Source organism: Pristis pectinata, chromosome 17 (genome assembly GCF_009764475.1).
Source record: "Pristis pectinata isolate sPriPec2 chromosome 17, sPriPec2.1.pri, whole genome shotgun sequence".
Taxonomy (NCBI): Eukaryota; Metazoa; Chordata; class Chondrichthyes; order Rhinopristiformes; family Pristidae; genus Pristis; species Pristis pectinata.
Genome location: NC_067421.1, coordinates 26,433,939 through 26,444,996, shown reverse-complemented (window position 1 = coordinate 26,444,996; position 11,058 = coordinate 26,433,939). Strand labels below are relative to the sequence as shown.

Genomic DNA, 11,058 nt, shown 5'->3' with positions numbered 1-11,058 from the left:
ACAGTTACAGGTGATCAACATTTCCAGCATTTACATAATTGGCCACTTCTGGCAATGGTTCTGCTCGTCCCATTCACATCTCCTCCAGACTGACCTTATATTTTTTACTTGTCCTGTTACCTTGCATCATCATCCATTTTTATAATTTAAACCCTCTTGCTTTCCATCAAATCATAGATTTTCTGATGCAGAGTTTCAACCTGAAACGTCAACAATTCCTTTCCCCCACAGATGCTGCCCAACCCGCTGAGTTCCTCCAGCAGATTGTTTGTTGCTCATAGACCTCTCTTTTGTTTTCTTCTCCCTGACTGAATGTTTTTGGATTATACAATTCTCTGCAGTGGCATACAATGTAACATGAACTAAGAGACATCATTCACAGTTTGAGTGCAATTAATATACACTGTGAGGGGTAATCCAAACCCTACCACTTCATGACATTACATTTAAATGTTTCATCCCTCTGAGCCTTGCACTACTGAGCAAATTTGCAATTTCAACATTGAGGCACGTACATGTTTAGAAACTTCTTAACAAACATAAACATAATCTTTCATTCAGGCCAACTCAAACCATAAAACAAGAATTTTAATTCCAGCATGTTACAAAAAAACTATATGATCATTCTTCATAGGGTTTTATTCTGATCCAGATCTCAAATTGCTTATAACATTCTTTCTATCAGAATTCTATGAGAGTCCTATCCAAGTTTAAAAATAATTGTTATTTGTTCTCAACTCTACAGACTCAAAGAACTATTTATAGTTTTAGTAAAAGCCATTTCTCAAGATCACTATATGTGTTCTGAAATAAAAGTGGACATCCCTTCCTTCCTGGGGTTACTTCAGTATGAAAAAAAGCATCTGGAGACAACACTTAGCCTTCAAGCAACATCAAATCATAAATAGTCAGCTTCTTGTCTTCCCAGACATTTCCAGACTATTCAAATGCATTGAGCTGTTGCCGCCTGCAATCCAGACAATGTTTAAACCTTAATGAATTCAGAAAGAATCTCCTAAATAATCACAGCCCCGCAGTGCAATGGCCCAAATTCTAGTAAGGTTTTGCTTCAGGTGTGGTTTTCTGGTAACCCTGACCAACAAAAAACTTCCTCCAAAGCAAAGTCTGACATAAACCACTGAACACCCTAGACTTCACAGTACATGCTTCTGAACTGAACCATCAATATGTATGAATGAGAAAAATGATGCACACATGAAAGCCTTCAACCCATAATCTCTAATAAAAAAGATTTATTTCATATTTGTCAACACAGTTCACTATGGAAACCAATGTATGACACATAAGTGCTTTGTAATGTTCCTGCAACCAGAGAAGCATTCCACCACACTTTTTTAGAGGGAGTTATTGAGCATTCTGACTCACTGATTATCACCAAGGTCATAATTGATTCCACTTATTCTGCACATGCTTGAACAAATGCTGACTGCATCATAGGACATCAGAACAGGAGCAGGTCATTCAACCTCTTCAAACCTTTCAAAGTTATCATGGTTGATCTGCTACTCCAACCTACCTCACCTTCATGTCCAATGACATCTTTATCTGCCAAAAATTCATCAATCTCTAAGTTAAAATTATTAGTTGAGTCATTATTTGCAGCATTTTGTGGGATAAGAATACCACACATCTATTGCCCCTTGTGTGAAGAAGAACTACCTAATATCCATCCCAAGTAAACAAAATATTCACTGGATGCTCAAGAGTATAGCTTGGCAAAGTTTGGTTTTGATCGGCCTAGGTCTGAGTTTAAGATTATATCCTCCTGTCTCAAACTCAGCTTCAAAATAAGATTTATTTTCATCTAACCTTTCAAAATCTTATACACCTCAAGCAAATCACTCCTTAGCCTTTTATATTCCAGGAATGCAGTTCTAATTTATGGAACCTCTCCACATAATTAATCCCCTCTAGCCTTGGTAATATTGTGGTGAATATTGCACTACACTGCACTGCATGTCTTTCGAGATCAACATGTGCTTTCTAAAGTGGTCTTGTGCTTTATCTGAAAATAACGCAAACATTTGCTGATTATCGATACTCGCTGATTAAGTTTTCATGCCGCTCTAAGGAGAATAAAATATGCAGTAAGAAAGCCCAAAGGAATCACCAATTATTCTTTCCATAACAAACTGTCTACTGTCTATTTTGTGAAACTGCACAACAAATACATCTAAAATAAAGGCAGAGACAGATGAGACTGCAGATGCTGGAATCTGGAGCAAAAAATAAACTGCTGGAGGCACTCAGTGGGTCAGGCAACGTCTGCGGAGGCAAAGGAATGGATGACCCAAAACATTGCCTATCCCTTTGACGCCATAGATGCTGCTTGAACCACTGAGTTCCTGAAGCAGGTTATTTTTTTGCTACATCTGAAATAAATTCTCCTGTGGATATTATAATGCTGTGGTTACAGAAAACAACTAAAAACCCACAGGGCATGAGTTTATATCCCGTCATGATATGTTATATAATAGAATTCAATTAATCTAGAAATCTGTGGCCTCGCTCCAGGGCATAAAATGACTGTGAAAGCTGCTATATCATTTTCTAAAGACAACAGGTTACCGGGGAAGCTGCCACCCCAACCCAGTCCAGTATGCACATGAGTTGAGTCTCGCACTTTGTGGTTAATTCTTAATATAGCCAGAGCAATTGGGCACAGACAAAGATGCACTGATTTGTTGGCATTGGCTACACTCCAACAACAAACTATATTAAGAAAGGATTGACCTTATTATATCTTGCCTTCACTCTCGTAAATAATTAACAAAAATGTGTTTACATATTGTCTTTCATTTCCTCAAGATATACCATTTCAATTTACAGCAAATTAAATATTTTTTATGCAATCCCTTTTGTAATGTAGAATATATGAGAGCTCATTTGCACATAACAAGGTCTAGCAAGGGACAACTTACTAACCAGTTAGTCTGTTCTAGAAGTGTTAGTTGAAGCACAAATATTACCTGTGCTCACACAGAAGACCTTTTCCATCCAATTGAGCAGGCAAACAGGGTGCTAATTTAATGCTCCACCTCCTTAAGTGCTGGTCTAAGTTGTCGGCTCAGTTCTGTGCTTAAACTCTAATGTGGGACCCATAGACTTCCAACTCACAACTGAAAGAGTTACCACCAAGCTTTAGCCGAAATCATACCCTCACTCACCTGAAAGGCTGGTGATCAGAGTTTGATTTGAGATTGAGTCACATGCAGGTGAGGGGGAATAGGAAGGGTGGTTGAGCTGTGGGTGGAAGGGAGGGCTGCAGGGATGGTGCAGAATGGTGAGGGGTGTTCCTGAAGCATGGGAATGAAGCAATTGAGTTTGGATAATTAATGGTGATTTTTCAAAAACAGATCACAGTAATTCTGCACATTTTGAATGGGAAAAATGCATACAGCTTGTCAAACATTTTATTCCATTCATTGCTTTACTTTGACATAGACCAATTTGCATATGACCTTCCTACCCTCAAGGCGGAGCACACAATGTCCACCCTTTTTTTCCATTTTCTTTACAACATAAACTAAGGCCATTGGGCCCATTGAGTCCATGCCAGCTCTCACAGCATACCTATCAGTTCCATTTCCCCACATATCCCTCCCATGTATTCTCGCTCACATCTCCATCGACTCCCCACTGATTCTCCAGCCACTTTCCCACACTAGTGATCATTTATAATAGCCTATTAACCTGCCAACACATTTTTTGGGATGTGGGAGAAATTCAGAGTGCTGGGAGAAAGCCATGTGTCACAGGGAGAATGTGCAATTTCCACATAGACAGCACCCAAGGTCAGGGTTAAACCCAGGTCTCTGGAACTAACTGCTGAGACACTAAACCACCTGGATTATATGGACTAGATTAAGATGTTATCTTTCATATTATTAAATGTCTAGCTCTCATTTAATGGAAAAAAACTTACATCATTAGTACTTAACTTAATGAAAACTTTAATGTCTCACCCAAGAGCATAGAAATTAGAAATAATTTAGTTAACAAAGACACAAAATGGCAAGATGAATTCAGTTCAAGTTTTTTATTATATTGGTTGAAATAAATTAATTCAAAAAATATAAATTAAGTTAACTTCTGTCTGTAAGATTGAAATATATTCAGTTATGGTAAATATTCCCCAGCCGTCACCTACATGTGCGCAATCTCTGATCCTTTTCTGCATATCTCGCTGTCCATCACAGGGGGTGGACCCAGCTGCTGATATGCATTACAAACCTACTGAGTCCCACAGCTATCTGGACTACACTTCATCCCACCCTGCCTCCTGTGAAGACTCCCAGTTCCTCTGCCTCCGTTGTATTTGCTCCAACAATGAGAATTTTCTGTACAGGTATCTCTGAAATTGTTGGCAAAGCTCTTGATTACATCTCTTCTATCTCTGCTCTCACCTCCTCTCCTCTGGGACAGAGCAAGGATGGAGTACCCCTTGTCCTCACCTTCCACCCCACCAGCCTCCGTAAACAATAGGTCATTCTCTGCAATTTCCCCCACCTTTAAAGTGATTCCACAACTAGACACACCTTCCCCTCTCCTCCACTTTCAGCATTTTGCAAGGACCATTGTCTTTGCAACTCCCTGGTCCACACTTCCATTTCCCCCAACCAACCACTCCATACATCTCCCTTGCAACTGTAAGCAACAGTTGTCCTTTCACCTTTTCCCTTCCCACCACAGTCTTCTCAGTCTTCCCAGGTGAAGCAGTGATTCACTTGCGCTTCTTCCAATCTAACGTACTACATTCAGTGCTCACAATGTCATCTCCTCTACACTGGTGGCTGTATTGTTGGAAACAACCACAGATTGGGTGATCACTTTGCGGAACACTTGCGTTCAGTCTGCTGGGGCAACCCCGAGCTTTCCGATGTCTGCCACTTTAATTCTCCATCCCACTCCCACTCTGACCTGTTGCTCTGTGGCCCCCTGCACTGTTAAAATGAGGCCCAACACGAGCTTGGGGAAGAGAACCTCACGTTCTGTCTGGACATGTTGCACCTTTCTGGACTCAACGTTGAATTCTACAATGTCAGATAACCTGATTTCTCAGTCTGTGTTATTCATGCATCTGTGATATTGGCTCAACTTGTTTATTTTTACTTCATTTCTCTGGAAGGGGAGGACTTGTCCAGCCAGAACTACCAGGCACCTCTTCCTGCTCTGCATTTTGCAACTCCTCCATTCTTTGGTCTATGTTCTCGCCCTTACACCATCATTGCAGGATTTCTTTATTACAATCAGTTTTACAATAAATTACCTTAGTACTTTAAATAACTAAATGCTACGTGGGTTGTGAGGCTCAGTGAACCAGAGACAGAGACTCTGTGGGTGACCCCTGATGAGGTTCCCATCCTGAACAAAATGATCAAATGCAGGGAGAAACATCGAAAGGTTTGGAACCAGCCATTGATACTGATGCTGTAAAAGTGTGGTTAAATCTGTAGGAGAAATACCTTCAGGCTCCTTAGTCATACAGTCCAGGAATTTGCAGTGTAAGCCAACTTAGATTCATAAAGTCACAGAGGGGTACAATGCAGAAGCGGGCCCTTCAGCACCCCTGTCTAAACAGCTCTTAAATGTAATACTTGTAGCTGATTCCACCACTTTCTTTGGCAACTAGTCTCTGTGTAATACACTTCCCCCTCAAATCCCCTTTAAAACTCTATGACTGTTCTATAGTATAACCACTTTCGTATTCTGAAGTTTTATGGTTTAGCAATTGACAAATGGGAAAAGTTCCTTGATAAATGACGAAAACGTTTCAACACTTGCGCAACATAGCGTTTAAAGTTTGTCAGAATTGCACATCCTTGACGTTTCTGTAGAAGCAGGTTATCACTATGTTCTACGGAACACTCTAAATGTCTGGGAACGTGAGAACCTTTGATGTGTAGGATTGACTGGAGGTTTGTTTCCAGTGACGTGAGTTGTGTTTGAATATATTCAAGCTCATCGTGCAGTTCTTTTCTTGAAGGGTTCAGATTCTTCTGCTGAACAATTGTGTTATTCAAGTGTTGTTTAAACTGTTGTGCACCAATAAATATTTTCTTAAACATTTCAATTTCCTCCATATTTTCCAGGCGTCCTTTGGGAAGACAGTTTATATCAACATTGCATGCTTCATTTTTTGAAAGGGCATTATCAAATGGATATCCTTGGGCAGAAAGCTGAAAGAAAAAGACAATTTTATTAATAGAAATATAGAACAACTTGCACTGATGTAACACCTTTAATATTGTGAAACATTACAAAGCACTTTACACAAGCACAAACAGAGAAAAATAAAGAAAAGCGTGATCGAACGAGGATGACCAAAATGTTAGGTATAGAAGTAAGATTTAAGGAGGCTTTTAAGGAACCAAGTACAATGTTAATCTATGTAATTCCAGAGCATAATAAAATTAAGATACTGAAAGTCACAGTGTGATCAATTGAGTTGTTACATAGGAAGCGCTGTTTTATTTGCTGCGTTTCAAAGGAACATGCTAAAAAGTAGTTTACATATTGTCTTGGTAAATCAACAGGAAATGTTTTGTTAGCAAAACAGCCACCACTAGTTCACTGGAAATTTTAATCTCATTCTACATTACTTTTACAAGTATGTAAGTAGATTTTCACTTTAGACTCATTTTATGATTTGCATCATTTCCTGTTTTCCTTTCATCTTCACCGCCTAATTCTAGTCCATGTAGAACTAGCCTCAGCATTATTTCAGAGATGCCAGAGACAACCTCCAGGTGGGGTGAGATGGTGGCATATCTCAGCCAGTCTAACATGAAAAGGTGAGATGAAAGGCCACCCTGACACAATGCTACACTTAGTGTTACTTGAGTTAATGAAGTAACCATGACACACATGCCACATTATCACATGAGGTATAGTTAATGTTGAGACAAACAACAAGTTTGAAGACACAGGAGACTGCGGATGCTGGAATCTGGAGCAAAAAACGAAATGTTGGAGGAACTCAGCAGGTCAGGCAGCATGTGTGGCATAGTTGGCTTCAATCATTCATGAGGAGAGTAAGATAGTTGAGTTACATTTATTTTCCCTTCATTGAACATACCGCAGAGAAACCCCGTCCATGCCAACCGTGATGTGTATCTACACCAATACTATTTGCTTGCATTGGGCCCTCTACTCCTTTCCTATCCAAGTACCTGTCAAAGTGCCTTTTAAACATTGTATCGTCCTCCACCACCTCCTCTGGCAGCTTGTTCCATTATAACTACCACCCTCAGTGTGAAAAGCTTACCCTTCAGATCTCCTTTAAGTTTCTCTCCTCTCACCTTAAACCTGTGTCCCCTAGTTCAGGACTCCCCCACCCCAGAAAAAAGGCTTGGATTATTTATCCTATCTATGCCCTTCATAATTTTATAAGCCTCTATAAAGTCACCCCTCAGCCATCATCCCACATTCCAGTAAGCAGAAACCCAGCTTAACCAATCTCTCCTTATAACTACAGCCCTCTATTCCAGGTAACATCCTGGGGAATCTCTTCTGCACTCTCTCTATTGTTATCACATTCTTCCTGTTATGTGACAACCAGAACTGTACACAATACTCCACATGCAGTCTAACCTATGTTTTGTACAGCTGCAACATGACATCCCAACTCATATAATCAATGCCTTGGCTATGAAGGCAAGTATACCAAGTGTCTTCTTCGCTACCCTATCCACCTGTGTCACCACTTTCAGTGAACTATGGACTTGCATCCCAAGGCCCCTCTGTACATCAACACTCCTCAGGTCCCTGCCATTTATTCTACATATCCTACCAGATTTTTCAAAGTGCATTACCTCACACGTATCTGGATTAAATTCAATCTGCCACTGCTGCACTCAACTCTCCAGCTGATCTATGTCCCACTGTATCCTTTGACAAACTTCTTCACTACCTACGACTCCACCAATTTTCATGTCATCTGCAGACTGACTAAACCAACCACCTACATTCTCATGTAAGTCATATACGTTAGACAACAAAGGTCCCAGCACCAACCACTATGGTGCACCACTTCTTACAGACTTCCAGTCAGAATTCACTTCTACCCTCTGCCTCCTGTCACCAAGCCAATTTGGGATCTAGTTTGCTAACAGGCCTTGGATCCCTTGTGCCTTAACTTTCCAACCTAACTCTAACCCATGTAACCACATCTACCGCACTGCCTTCATTAATTTTCTTAGATGCCTCCTCAAAAACCTCAATCAGATTTGTTGGGCATGATCTCCTCTGCACAAAACTATGCTGATTCCTTCTAATCAGTCCCTGCCTTTCCAAGTAAACATATATCCTGTCTGTCAGAATCTTCTCCAACAGCTTCCCCATCACTGATGTAAGGTTGCCCCTAATGCTACAAGCAAGTCCTTGACTACAAGAGTAGACAACAATGCTGTAACGTAGGCTATTGAGTGGTTGCATTACTGTGGCAGAGGGTGGGGGTGGGGTTCGCCCTGTGATTACTCCTCCCTCCCTATGTCTGTGTGTGCATGGCAGTGTATCCAAGAATTTGAATTCACTTGAGAAAGTGCAGGTAAGACCCATATCTTCCTGTTTCATTGTGCACCTCATCAATGTTCTGCAGTTTTACCACCTACACAATCTATTGTAATTTTAATGTCAATTCAGTTATTTTAGGTAAACCAGTCTGAGAGATCTCAATATTGTAACTGGTCTAAGCATCAGGAGCTGTTCAGTAAATCACAGGTCCAGTTGCATACCGGTCTTTATCTACAGTGGCCCAATAATTGGCCTTGAGAAAATGAGGAAATTATCTGACAATCTAACATATGGAATTCCAACGTCTTCCAACCAAAGTACCTTCAAGCTAAGCTAATTATTGCCCATCCATAGAATCATAGAAACATACAGCATGGAAACAGGCCATTCAGCCCAACTCATCCACACCAACCAGTGGGCACCCTTCTGCATTCACCCATCACCACAGGCAAAACCATAGGACATCGATGAGGTGCAAAATAGAACAGGAAGGTACAGGTTTATCTGTACTTGCTCAAGTGAATTCCTAAGTTAAGAATTAATTACATTGGTAGGACTGGAGTCACATATAGGCCAGATTGAGTTCCTCCCTGAATTTTTACAGCAATCTGTTGGTATCTCAGTCAACATTATTGATGCTATTGTTTTATTCCAAATTTTGAACTTGCTGAATTTAAATTCCTCCAACTATCATAATGGGACTTGAACTAACCATCTTGACATTAATCCAGTAGACTAACTATGCCACCTTGGCCAATGAAGCAGTGTTGTAACTTGATCAACATCTCCCCTAAGCCCCTCATGATATATTGACCCACTACCATTGGCAGTAGTTGTAGATTTTCATGCTATCAATGTGGGCTAGAGTCAATATAAGTCCCAGCAGAGAAGAGCTATGCATTAATCCACTGCTCTATTGTGTCTCTAAACTGGCAATAAATGTTATTGGGACTGCAGGAAAGCGTTGATAGGAAATTCAATAAATTACATATTAATAGTTCAAGGACTACAACTAAACTTAAACATGCAATTTCAAACTAAATATATAAAATTCAAATTTATAAGAAAAAGGTAAAAATTCTTACATATAACTGTAGTACAACAGGAGCAGAGCGGTTTAGTTCAGCTGTCAGTCGATAGCAATTTTTTATTGTTTTGTTTAAGACAGGAGTTGCACTGGTGTTGGGACAAGATAACGAGAACAACAGAAGTGCATATAGGACCCCTGAAAAAAAAGTAAAAAGTTTAAAAACTATCCAACAATTAATCACTTTCAAATGACATATTACACATTTGCTTTCTTCAATACATTCAAGAAACTTGCAAATATTTTAAATATCCATTTACAGCAAATCATCATTTCCAGATGCTGAATGTCACATAAAAAATAGCGATGTAAAACTTGCCAGCATAACAGCTGTGCGAGTGGGAATTACCTGCTCCAAGTTCCATTCTTTGGCAGTTCAGACACATGAATGTAGAAAGCAAGTGGCTGAGCTCTTTAAAGTGCATTCTGCTCAATAATTGGACAAACTTTTAACATTACGTCTTATACGGAAGTATAACCACAAAACACTTTACAGGAACCTCTTTAGCATTAAGTGCAGTCATTGATGAAATTGCTTTGTCATAGACATGACATGGGTAGTCTGGTACTTTTCGTGTTGATGCATTGCAGATTGGTAGAGTTAACTCGGCAAGCAGATTGGTGAAGTAAAGAGTATAGCTGTGTCACATTGTATCATGCTGCCTTGACTTCATATGCAGAACAGTACAACGAATCTGGCACTCTACCACCTCCTTTGGCAACATTTTAAAACTTTTTGTGAACACTGAAACCCCAATGAAGTGCATAAACAATGTTAGATGCCAATGCAGGAGAAAGCTGCAAGGTCCCAAATACCGGTGGGATGACTGGGTTAGATTAGGTTAGTTTATTTTTCATATGGTGCCTTGGGAAGATCCTAAGTCAGAGGAAATCCTTGCTGTTCTGCATCATGTCACAGAGTCATTGAGTCATACAGCATGGAAACAGGCTCTTCAGCCCAATTCGTCCATGCTGACCATAATGTCGATCTGAGCTAATCCCATTTGCCTGCATTTGGGCCAGAACCCTCTACACCATTTCCATCCATGTACCTGTCCAAATGTCTTTTAAACATTGAGATTGTACCCACCTCTACAGCTTCTTCTGGCAACTCGTTCCATATACCAGCCACCCTCTGTGTGAAAAGGTTCTCCCTCAGGTCCCTTTTAGATCTTTCCCCTCCAGATTAAATCCTTGCCCTCCAGTTTTAGACTCCTCTATTCTGGGAAGGTGTCTGTGACCATCCGCCTTATCTACGCCCCTCATGATTTTATATACCTCTATAAGGTCACCTCTCAACCTCCTATGCTCCAGTGAAAGAAGTCCCAGTCTATCCAGCTTCTCCTGACAACTCAAACCCCTCCCCCCTCCAGTCCCGGTAACATCCTTGTGAAGCTTTTCTGCACCCTTTCCAGCTTAATGACATTCTTCCTATT

The 11,058-nt window shown here is 40.3% G+C and overlaps 1 long non-coding RNA gene across 1 annotated transcript; it reads right to left on the bottom strand.

Annotated features, from left to right (window-relative positions):
* Positions 1–4,045: 4,045 nt before the first annotated feature.
* On the bottom strand, positions 4,046–9,992 carry LOC127579476 (uncharacterized). The gene is made up of 3 exons (XR_007957673.1): positions 9,972–9,992; positions 9,621–9,760; positions 4,046–6,200 (listed from the first exon to the last, which is right to left on the bottom strand). It is a non-coding gene; the product is annotated as an uncharacterized LOC127579476 (long non-coding RNA).
* Positions 9,993–11,058: the final 1,066 nt, after the last annotated feature.